The sequence below is a fragment of the Scyliorhinus canicula genome, chromosome 29 (genome assembly GCF_902713615.1).
Source record: "Scyliorhinus canicula chromosome 29, sScyCan1.1, whole genome shotgun sequence".
Lineage (NCBI taxonomy): Eukaryota > Metazoa > Chordata > Chondrichthyes > Carcharhiniformes > Scyliorhinidae > Scyliorhinus > Scyliorhinus canicula.
In genome coordinates, this window is record NC_052174.1 from 13,750,642 (window position 1) to 13,761,597 (window position 10,956).

A 10,956-nucleotide genomic window follows, 5' to 3' on the forward strand; every position below is an offset into this window, starting at 1 on the left:
AGCAAAAACTAGTCCTGACCCCACACACTCCCCTTGCACCACCCATGCCAACACATGTCACCTAATGGCCCCACCAGCCCCTCATATACCCCCATTCCAACTTATGTCCTTCTTTTTTTTTTTTTAAATACTTTTTATTGAAGAATTTTTCAGAGTACAAACACTTTAACCCCCCCTACATTTGAATTATATCAAAACAAAGTCAAACCCCCCTACTTAACAAGAATCCCCCCCACCCCCTACCCCCCCCCCCCCCCCCCCCCCCCCCCCCCCCCGCCTCCCCCCCCCCGCCGACGAAACCGGCCGCCAGACCATCTTGTCGTTCTGGCAGTGTCCCGGGCAGGCCTTGCCCGTGACACCACCGATACCGTGTTTCCTTCGTTGTTATCCCCCCTCCCCCCCCCCCTCCCCCCCCCCCACCTTCCCCCCCCCCTCCCTCCCTCCCCGCCCTCCCCTCCCCTCCCGGGTTGCTGCTGTCACGACCCCAGTTTCTATCTCTGATCTAAGAGGTCCAGGAAGGGTTGCCATCGCCTGAGAAACCCCTGCACCGACCCTCTCAGGGCGAATTTGATTCTTTCCAATTGGATGAAGTTTGCCATGTCGTTTAACCAGGTGTTAACACTTGGAGGCCTTGCGTCCCTCCACTGAATCAAGATCCTCCTCCGAGCCACCAAGGACGCAAAGGCTAATATTCCAGCCTCCCTCGCCTCCTGTACCCCCGGCTCCACCCCAACCCCGAAGATCGCAAGTCCCCATCCTGGCTTGACCCTGGACCCCACCACTCTCGACACCGTCCCTGCCACCCCCTTCCAGAACTCCTCCAGTGCCGGACATGCCCAAAACATGTGTGCATGATTCGCAGGGCTTCCCGAACATCTGACACACCTGTCTTCACCCCCGAAAAACCGACTCATCCTTGTCCCCGTCATGTGGGCTCTATGCAGTACCTTAAATTGAATAAGACTCAGTCTCGCACATGACGACGACGAGTTGACCCTCTCTAGGGCGTCTGCCCATGTCCCATCCTCTAACTGTTCCCCAGCTCTACCTCCCACTTGTCTTTCAACTCACTACTGGTACCTCCTCCACCTCCTGCATAATCTTATAAATGTCCGAGATCTTCCCCTCCCCAACCCAGACCCCTGATAGCACCCTATCACTCGCCCCCCTGTCGGGAAGCACGGGAAACCCCTCTACCTGTCGCCTGGCAAATGCCTTCACTTGGAGGTACCTGAACGTGTTCCCCGGGGGGAGCCCGAATTTCTCCTCCAGCTCTCCCAAGCTCGCAAACCTCCCCTCTATAAACAAGTCCTTCAGTTGCCTAATGCCCACCCTCTGCCAGCTCAGAATCCCCCTCCTGTATTTCCCGGTGCAAATCTGTGGTTCCCTCTTAGTGGTGCCCTTATCAAACCCCCCACTTCCCCCCTGTGTCGCCTCCACTGCCCCCAGATCTTGAGGGTGGCCGCCACCACCGGGCTCGTGGTATACCTCGCGGGAGGAAGCGGCCATGGTGCCGTTACCAGTGCCCCTAAGCTTATGTTGCCACAGGACGCCCTCTCCATACGCTTCCAAGCTGCCCCCTCCCCTTCCATCATCCACTTTCGTACCATCGATGCATTTGCCGCCCAGTAATATCCTGAAAGATTGGGTAACGCCAGCCCTCCACTATCCCTACTCCGCTAACTTATGTCCTTCTACCCACCCCATAGTCTCTAAAACCCCCCATATACCCCCCACATTACCGTAGTCCTTTATAACCTCAGTGCCAACTCATGCCAACCCACACATCCAACCCACCACCCTGTTCCCTTAATCCTTCCATTCCAGTTTACCTACTATCCTTTGGCAGCTTTGACAGTTCTTTGACAGCTTGACAGTTCCAATGAGTTTTTTGCTTAAGTGGTACATGTTTACTTTTAACAATCCCAAAAGGTGTCGTCCCTCTCCCAAAGGTTGCCTTTCCTCTCCTAAAGGTGCCCTGGGAATACATTCACCATACATCTTCAAAGGAATCCACCAAGTTCAGACTATCTCGCACCTCTTCTAACCTGCACAGGGCCAGGAGTTTTCAGCCCCAACCAGCTGGCAGGATATTTTATTCCCGCAAAACTCAATGGGGATGTAAATGACTTGCCGCATGCGCCAGGGAGAAGACACACCGAGGCTAAGTTGTAAAACCCTGGCCCAGATTCCACATTCCACAATCCTGGCCCAGAAATCCCATTTCAGCGGAGGCAATTGGTGACTTAAATGGTCAAATGTTTCAGCCCGACACCAGTCCTGCCTGCACGAAGATGTGGGGCAACTTTTTGGCCCTTTCCAAGATTTTCACCATGGTGAAGGGCATCTCTGCTGTTGCCAAAAATCTGGCCTCTGTCTTCATCACTAGTTTGCAGAGATTAGCAATGTTGACAGTTTGACCAATCTCCCTGGCCTTGTTCATATCTCTGTCTGGGATTCAGATCGCCAAGTTCCCCCTTGAACTCTGCGGAGTAGAAATAATTGTTTGGTGGTGCAGAACTTGAGGAGCGCTGAATAAAGAGAAAAGCTATCAAAGTTTCACACCTTGCACTAATCAGGAAAATGCACAGGATATTACCAACGGTAAACGCAGGAACAACAATTCATACTGCATGAGAAGAGGGTGCTTATTGGTTGGTATTTGGACTATTATTGGTGGAGGTGTTGCCATGGAGAATGCAGCATGGAACAGTTAACTGCCCAGCTTTGTTCAAATTCAACCCATGGCAGGTTGCCTCTGATTGGTCGAGGCATTACTCGAAAACATGTCATGGGGGGGGGGGTTGGAAAATCCGACCTCCGTTTAAACCAGATACAATCTCAGACTTTGTAACCTCTCCAGAACTTGACCTTCTCTATCCTGGTCTCTAATCCGGACTGGGAATACCTGCCTGGAGATCTGGGGCACGATTCTCCGACCCCCATGCCGGGTGGGAGAATCGCGGGAGTGCCGGGCGATTCACGCCACGCCGCCCTGGCACTCGCTTGTGATTCTCTCACCCCCCCCCCCCCCAAAACGGTGTGTCGCGTTTTACGACAGGCCGCTCAGAGAATCGCCGCTCGCCGTTTCCAACGGTCGAGCGGCGGTTCTCCGGCCCGGATGGGCCGAGCGGCCTGCCTAATCCGACCGGTTCACGCCGGAGCCAACCACACCTGGTCGCTGCCGGCGTGAACAGCGCGCGACCGCTGAGTGTGGGGCCTGTGGGGGGTGGAGGGAGAATCGAGCACCAGGGGGGTGCTCAGGAGGGGTCTGGCCCGCGGTCGGTGCCCATCGATCATCGGGCCGCCGCCCCACAAGGTCACTCCGACAAGATCACTCCAACCTGCGCATGCGCGGGTGACGTCATTTACGTGGCGCCGCTTTGACGTGGGTGTCAAGGCCCGGCGCGCGTAATTGATGCGGCGCCGCTCCTAGCCCCCTGGGGGTGGGAGAATAGGAGGCGAAGAGCGGCCTCCGACACTAGAGTGAAACACTCTGGTTTTCATTCCAGCGTCGGCACTTTGTCTCCCTTTGGGAGAATTGCACCCCTGGTAACTCATGAATTCATTGATTGTAATTCTTTGTCTGATTTGCATAATATTCATCCTCCCCTTGCTCTTGCAACGTCAGAAGTTTTGAAATGAAATGAAAATCGCTTATTGTCACAAGTAGGCTTCAATGAAGTTACTGTGAAAAGCCCCTAGTCGCCACATTCCGGCGCCTGTCCGGGGAGGCTGATACGGGAATCGAACCGTGCTGCTGGCCTGCTTGGTCTGCTTTAAAAGCCAGCGATTTAGCCCAGTGAGCTAAATCAGCCCCTGTTAGGGTTAGGGTTAGGGTTAAGGTTAGGGTTAGGGTTAGGGTTAGGGTTAGACATGGTATCAATGTATGCGGATAAAGAGGATGTTGATGGCTGCTCTGAGGTTGTTTCACGAAGACATTTAACCTCAATCCATCTGGAGTAATATTCAACAACTATGAAGAGAGTCTGCCGGCCTGAACTTGAGTAAGTCCATTCTTGACGTTCCTAGGGCGTGGATGAAAATGACGATAGCATCAAAGTCTCTTCTGCTCTTGGCAATGAATTGCACAAAATATGTGCTCAAAATCGTGTCCCCCAATGATTTGGAAATGATTGGGAAAAATCCCAACCTCTATATTGACACCTTTAACATTAACCCTTTACATTATTCAAACCTATAATGGATTCACTGTTTCCACCTTTAAATGTGTTCAGTTTTAAGCCACTCCCGGGGATTTGAAGAAGGAACATTCTCCAGTAGAATTTGTGTCCAAGGACTGGATTCTTCCGCCCCACCCAGCGCAAGATCGACACGGGCGAGACGCGGACTTTGGAAAACCCCATCGACCTCGGGCGGGGGAGTCTCCAGTCGCCAGGCAGGGGCGGGGCCAGGGATTCTGCCCATGCTTCACAAGCAGTGAAGTACTTTCAAGTCCAATTACTGTTGTAACACAGGAAACACGCAACCAATTTGCGCCTGGGAAGGTCCCACAAACAGAAATATGAAACTTTCTGCCGGTAATCTGTTTTATCGATGTTGGCTGAGGGTAATTATTATCCCCAGGACAATGCGGGAGAACCCCATTGATCCAATAGTACCGTGGCATCTTTTATTGAGGTCAGATGGGGCGTCATTTTTACCTCGCTGCCCTGATAATGCAGTAACATGTGGTGTGTGTCGACCTGGATTATGTCCTGTGAGAGCATCACTAAATGAAATGAAAATCGCTGATTGTCACGAGTAGGCTTCAATGAAGTTACTGTGAAAAGCCCCCTAGTCGCCACATTCCGGCACCTGTCCGGGGAGGCTGGTACGGGAATCAAACCGTGCTGCTGGCCTGCCTTGGTCTACTTTAAAAGCCAGCGATTTAGCCGAGCGAGCTAAACCAGATAAAAGATAATGCTGACTTGTCCATTCCAAGCTTTCCAATGTCCAATTCTACACAATCGCTTCGCAATAGCAAACAATGAAGCAACTTAGCAACAGCGATCGATTAAGCACTGTAAATAAACAAATAAACAAGAGCCAAGTACAAAACGCATGAATAGCATATTAGCTGATTTGATTTTATGGCTTTCAAGATTACATCCTCGGGAACATTTCGCTCCCATGATAACTTGCCAATTCAAAATCTTGCTCAACAACCCAGGCATTAGACTGGACTTCAGTTACATCACAGAGTAAATCACACCATTCCACATGGCTGACACATTAGAATTCCAGGCGGAAGGGCGGTCAAGCTGATCAAAGGTCATTTAGATCATGTCATCTCATCCCGTCAGAGAACCAGCTATCTCATTTCCGATTTGTTCCCTCTGGCCAAAGAACAGGGGCTGGTTTAGCACAGTGGACTAAACAGCTGGCTGGTAATAAGAACATAAGAACCCGGAGCAGGAGTAGGCCATCTGGTCCCTCGAGCCTGCTCCGCCATTCAATGAGATCATGGCTGATCTTCATCAATGCAGCACAGTAATGCAGAACAATGCCAGCAGCGCGGGTTCAATTCCCGTACCAGCCTCCCCGAACAGGCGCTGGAATGTGGCGACTAGGGGCTTTTCACAGTAACTCCATTGAAGCCTACTTGTGACAATAAGCAATTATTATTATTAACAAAAATGGGTGAGCAGCTTTTACAGATCCTGAAATCTCCCCCCCCACCACCACCAATATGGTGTCAATCAGCTGTTACCGAGCTGCTCTCTCCTTCCTGTCCCTGAGTCCCCTGTACGATCTCTCCCATTATCACCGCCTTCAGTGCATCCCAGAATGTGGAGGGCGAGGCCTCCCTGTTCTGGTTGCAGGTTACATATCCGTCGATGGCTTGTGATATTCTTGCACAGGACGCCCTGTCAGCGAGAACGGCTGTGTCCAGCCTCCATGGGGGGGGGGGGGGGGGGGGGGCCTGGCCCCGGACCCTTCTACAACCTCACATCCACGTAGTGCGGTGCGTGGCCCAAGATGACTATCGCGGAAGCACCGATTTACCCACTACAAAGAAGTCGATTCGGGAATATACTTTGTGAGCTTGGGAGAAGAAGGAGAACTCCTTCTCCCTCAGATGTTTGAACCATGGCCATCTACTCCGGAAAGATGTTCAGTTCCTCTGCCATTGCCGATTCTTTCCCTGATGTGGGATGGACTAGTCCTTCATTGGGACCTGTACACAGTTGAAGTCTCCCCCATGATGAACTGGTGGGAGTCTGGGTCACGATCTCCACCCTGGTTTATTTAAAGAAGTCAGCGTCATCCCAGTTTGGGACGTATATATTTACACGACCCACTGGTGCCCCTTCCAGGATACCGCTAACCATTATGTCCCCCCCCCCCACCCCCTCCCCCCCCCCCCCCCCCCCCCCCCCCCCCCCCCGGGCCATCACTGTGTTTGTCGCTGTAATGGCCGTCCTTTTGCTGAACAGTATAGCCCCCCTCTCGTCCTCATACCAAACTAAGTTTGGTAGGTTTTCCCTATCCAGCCCTTCCTTCCCCCTCAAATGTGTCTCCTGGAGGAAGACTACGTCGGCCCTCAGATTCTTTAGACGGGCGAAGACTCTGGAACTTTTCACCGGCCCGTTTAGTCCCCTCACGTTCCAGGTGACTATTCAGATGCGGGTGTGTTTGTCCCCTCCCCTTCTGCAGGGTCAGCTATATCTACCACGTGGGTGTGCCCCTACACGCCGGGGTTTCCCCTTGTTTGTGGGCCATCCAAGATGTCCGCCATTGTCTTATTTGTTCCTCCACGTGCGGCCTTTTGTAACCAGCACTCTACCCTCCCCACCTCCAGCCCACCTGCCCTTGCCGTCTCCTTTTCCCCTACCCATAATGCCTTTCCCCCCCCCCCTTGCCTGCCTCCCCTTTACCCCTCCCTCCCCTCCCAATGGCCCCCTGTTTTCCCATGTTAAAATAGCGTTCTTTGTTGCCATATGTTACCCATAGTCTTCTCGGGTACAACACGCCTAACCACACGTTACTTATAAATCAAACCGCTTAGGCCCCATTAAACTTGGCCCACCGCTTGGCCAAGTCGACCCCTGTATCCTGGTGGATTCGGATTGCATGTCCCTCCCACCCACACCACCGCGTGCTCCACCTGCTCTTTGTCCTGGAAATAGGCCCTTCGGCCCATCGTGTGTGTGCCGGCCATCAAGCCCCTCTCTACTCTAATCCCGTTTCCCAGCACTTGGTCCGTTGCCTTGTTTGCTGGAGTTTCAATCGCTCATCTAAAAGCTTCTTAAATGTTGTTCCCGCCTCTCCCACCCTTTCAGGCAGCGAGTTCCAGATTCCCAGCATCCTCTGGGGGAAAAGGTGTTTCCCCAAATTCCCTCGAACTCTCCTGCCCCTGACCTTCAATCTCTGCCCCCTGGTTAGTGACCCATCCACTAAGGGGAAAAGGTTCCGTCCTATCCACCCTATCAATGTCCCTCATCATTCTCTATTCCTCTAAGAACCGTCCCTACATCCATCTCTTTGACCAAACTGGTGACACTCTTGACCTTTGACCTGGTCTCCATCTTTTCGAAGTTATGCCTCCAGTGATGTTTTCCTGCTTGATGGGGCAATGTAAAAGTCAAGAAACAGTTGTATAAATTGACTTGAGTTTGGATACCTGACATAGTCAGATTACATCTTATTCAAACAGTTTGAGTATCCTTTATCCAAGAAGTTCAGGACCGGCTGCATTTCGAAATTTGGGTAAGTTAAAGGCTCCGGCCAGTCTGAATCCTCAAAGACCCGGGTGCCAGGCAACCCTAACCCCAACCTTGGTTAAAGACAGAGACCCCCTTCCATTACTCACTGGGCATCAGGACCAGACCCATCGCTAATACCAGCATTCTCCCCTCGCAAGTAACCAATACCCTGCAATGGGGTCACCAAAGGCCTTTAACATCCCCCCGCCTTTAACATCCCCCCCCCCCACAGCTTTCCACGCCCCACCACTGCCAGCCCCCCTCCTTCCGTCCCCCCACCCATCTTAGCCCCCATTAGGCCCCCCCCTCCAGGGTTCCTTTCATGTTTCCCCTCCCCCCCCCCCCCCCCAACCTCTTCACCCCCACTTCAGGCCCCATCCCTCGGCACTGCCCCTGGCACGCAGTCAATGCCAGGGCGCCATGCCCTGTCCTCGACTACCCAGAGGCTCTGATGGCCTCCGCGTCCCCCCCAGCGTGGCCATCGCGCCTGGTCGCCATGGAGACCAGCAGTGCAACACTGAGCGGGGGGGGGGGGATTTCCCCCAAGGTCTAAAGTCTAGAGCCAATCAAATATCTAGACAAGGATATCTGACTGAATAAGCAGTATCGGGGATCACATTTAATCAGGGCAGGTGGAGTCATGGTTGTATCACAATAATAAAGCAAAACATAATCTCATGTATTCTGGGCAACAGATTGCTTTATAACTTAAGGGCAATTATTCTTGATTAACCTGCCACTTACAGGTGGTAAACGCAAAGATAGCTTGAAAGTCGGACATTGAACAAAGTGCAGGTTTTTGCTCCATCATGAACAACATCAGTCACCTCCTCCTCACCTTGCCCCACCTCCACTGCCTCCTTTCATTGCTGTACCCTCCAGTCTCTTCAATATTCCACCACCCAAATATGCATATTTTATATTCCAGTGCCTTCGAAACATTCAGCGCATCGCAGCAGCGATTGTCAAACAAAGGCTGCCATGAGTCACGTGAGGAGACATGAGGACAAATGATCAGAACCGAGGTGGAAGAGAGGGGGAGAGAGAGGGAGAGAGAGAGAGATGCAGAGGTTTCGGGAGATCATTTGAAAGTTTCGGACTTTAACTTCTGAAGCCATGGTGACCAATGGGAGAGACGTTAACATCGGCGATCTCGAGAGGTCGGAATTGGAGGAATGCAGAAAGTTCGAGGGTGGGGGAGGGTACAAAGAGAGGTGAGGGGGTGAGGGGCAGTCAGGTCATGGGGGAGTTTAAAGATAAGGGGGAGCATTTTGAAATTGAGAAGTGGCGACGGTCTGGAACGTACTGCCTTGGAGGGAGGGGGGGGGGGGGTAGAGGCGGGTTGTCTCACGTCCTTTAAAAAGTACCAGGATGGGCACTTGGCAACGTCACAACATTCGAGGCCTATGAGCCAAGTGCTCGCAAATGGGATTAGGCAGACAGGTCATGTGTCGGTGCAAACTCGATGGGCCGGAGGGCCTCTTCTTCACTGTGTATTTCTCTGATTCTGCGATCCTGGTGCCTTCAAGGCCCGAGGCTCAATTCAAACTCCCAGTGAGAGGCAGGGCCGGAGCAACCATAAAGCAGTTCACCGTTCATTAGTGCCCTTCAGAGCGGGAAGCATGTTGGTCTTCCCAGGTCTCGGCATGTACGTAGCTGCACTCTCACACAAACTGGCACTGAACTGCTCTGGGAATAGTCACCCAGTAGCACCTTAATGCTGCAAGGGAACAGGCCTCAAGGAGGGCGTTCACCACCACTTTCTCGGGGCAACCAGGAACCAGGGAAAGGAATTAAGCAAGTTCTGGGACTCTCACTACTTAATAATCGTGACATATAGACAAGTTTACTGTTCCCAGCCAATAAAAACTAAAAAGGAATCTACTTATTTAAAACGTTTGAAATTCATCCAACTTTGGTGGGGGGGTGGGTTAGAACATAGAACAGTACAGCACAGAACAGGCCCTTCATGTTGTGCCGAGCAATGATCACCCTACTCAAACCCACGTATCCACCGTATACCCGTAACCCAACAACCCCCCCCTTAACCTTACTTTTTAGGACACTACGGGCAATTTAGCACGGCCAATCCACCTAACCCGCACATCTTTGGACTGTGGGAGGAAACCGGAGCACCCGGAGGAAACCCACGCACACACGGGGAGGACGTGCAGACTCCACACAGACAGTGACCCAGCCGGGAATCGAACCTGGGACCCTGGAGCTGTGAAGCATTTATGCTAACCACCATGCTACCGTGCTGCCCCAAGTGACTGCCTGGTCAGTTTCGCTGTCACTGTTGTTATGGGTCAGAGTTTAGAAAACTCCAAAGTATTTTATGTAGCTCACCTGACCTACAACTGTTTATTGATTTTGGTTATGGTGAGCACAGGGGCCTGCCTGGCAGGTGTTATACAGCAGAGTTCTTTGGCGCTTTTAATTAAAAAAAACAAGCTTTATTCCAAGAATTTAGTTAACATTTGTATAAACACACACAGCAAAATTTTTTATCAACTACAAACATAAAGACCACACACAGCTGCAGTAATCTATGTCTAACCCTTCATGAATTCCCCCCTAACTGTTCCAATTCAATAACAAAATCCAAGTAAAACCAGAAACCCCTTGTTCCCCTTTCCAAACAGCAGGATTGAATTCCTTCCAGAAAGCAATTATCTCTTTTACGTTATCAAGCAGTCGGGAAACAGCTTTTAAAATGAGGATAGAGAAACACTTCAACCTTCGCAGTTCAAAACCAGTCCAAAATCAAAGCGAAGGTGAAACTCAGAGCCACAGCCCAGCTCCACCCACAAAATGACATCACTCAAGCCATGTGATAAGACAAAAATATTTTTTTTTCGAAATATTTTATTAAGGTATTTATAAATGTTAACACTGACAAAAACATTTCTGAAAGGGGCACTCCCATAATATTGTTAAATCCATGATTTCCACCAGTATAAATCTTCAGATCTCAGATCGGCAATCTCGCTCCCAAAGAAAGAGAAATGTCCATTTCGATATCGCCTCATATTGTCCAAAGTACTTTGCAGCGAATGAAATTGTTTTTAAACCATTGCCAGTTGCCAGTTTTTGCCGAGCAACGTTGCCCAAGTAGCAAAGTGATAATCACCAGATGGTCTCTTTGTTCAGTGACGTTCTGCTCCGCTCCTGTGTCGAGGTGTCCTTATGATGGACCAAATAGCCCACTTCTCTGTCAAATGGAAAGGTAAATCATGAAACACTA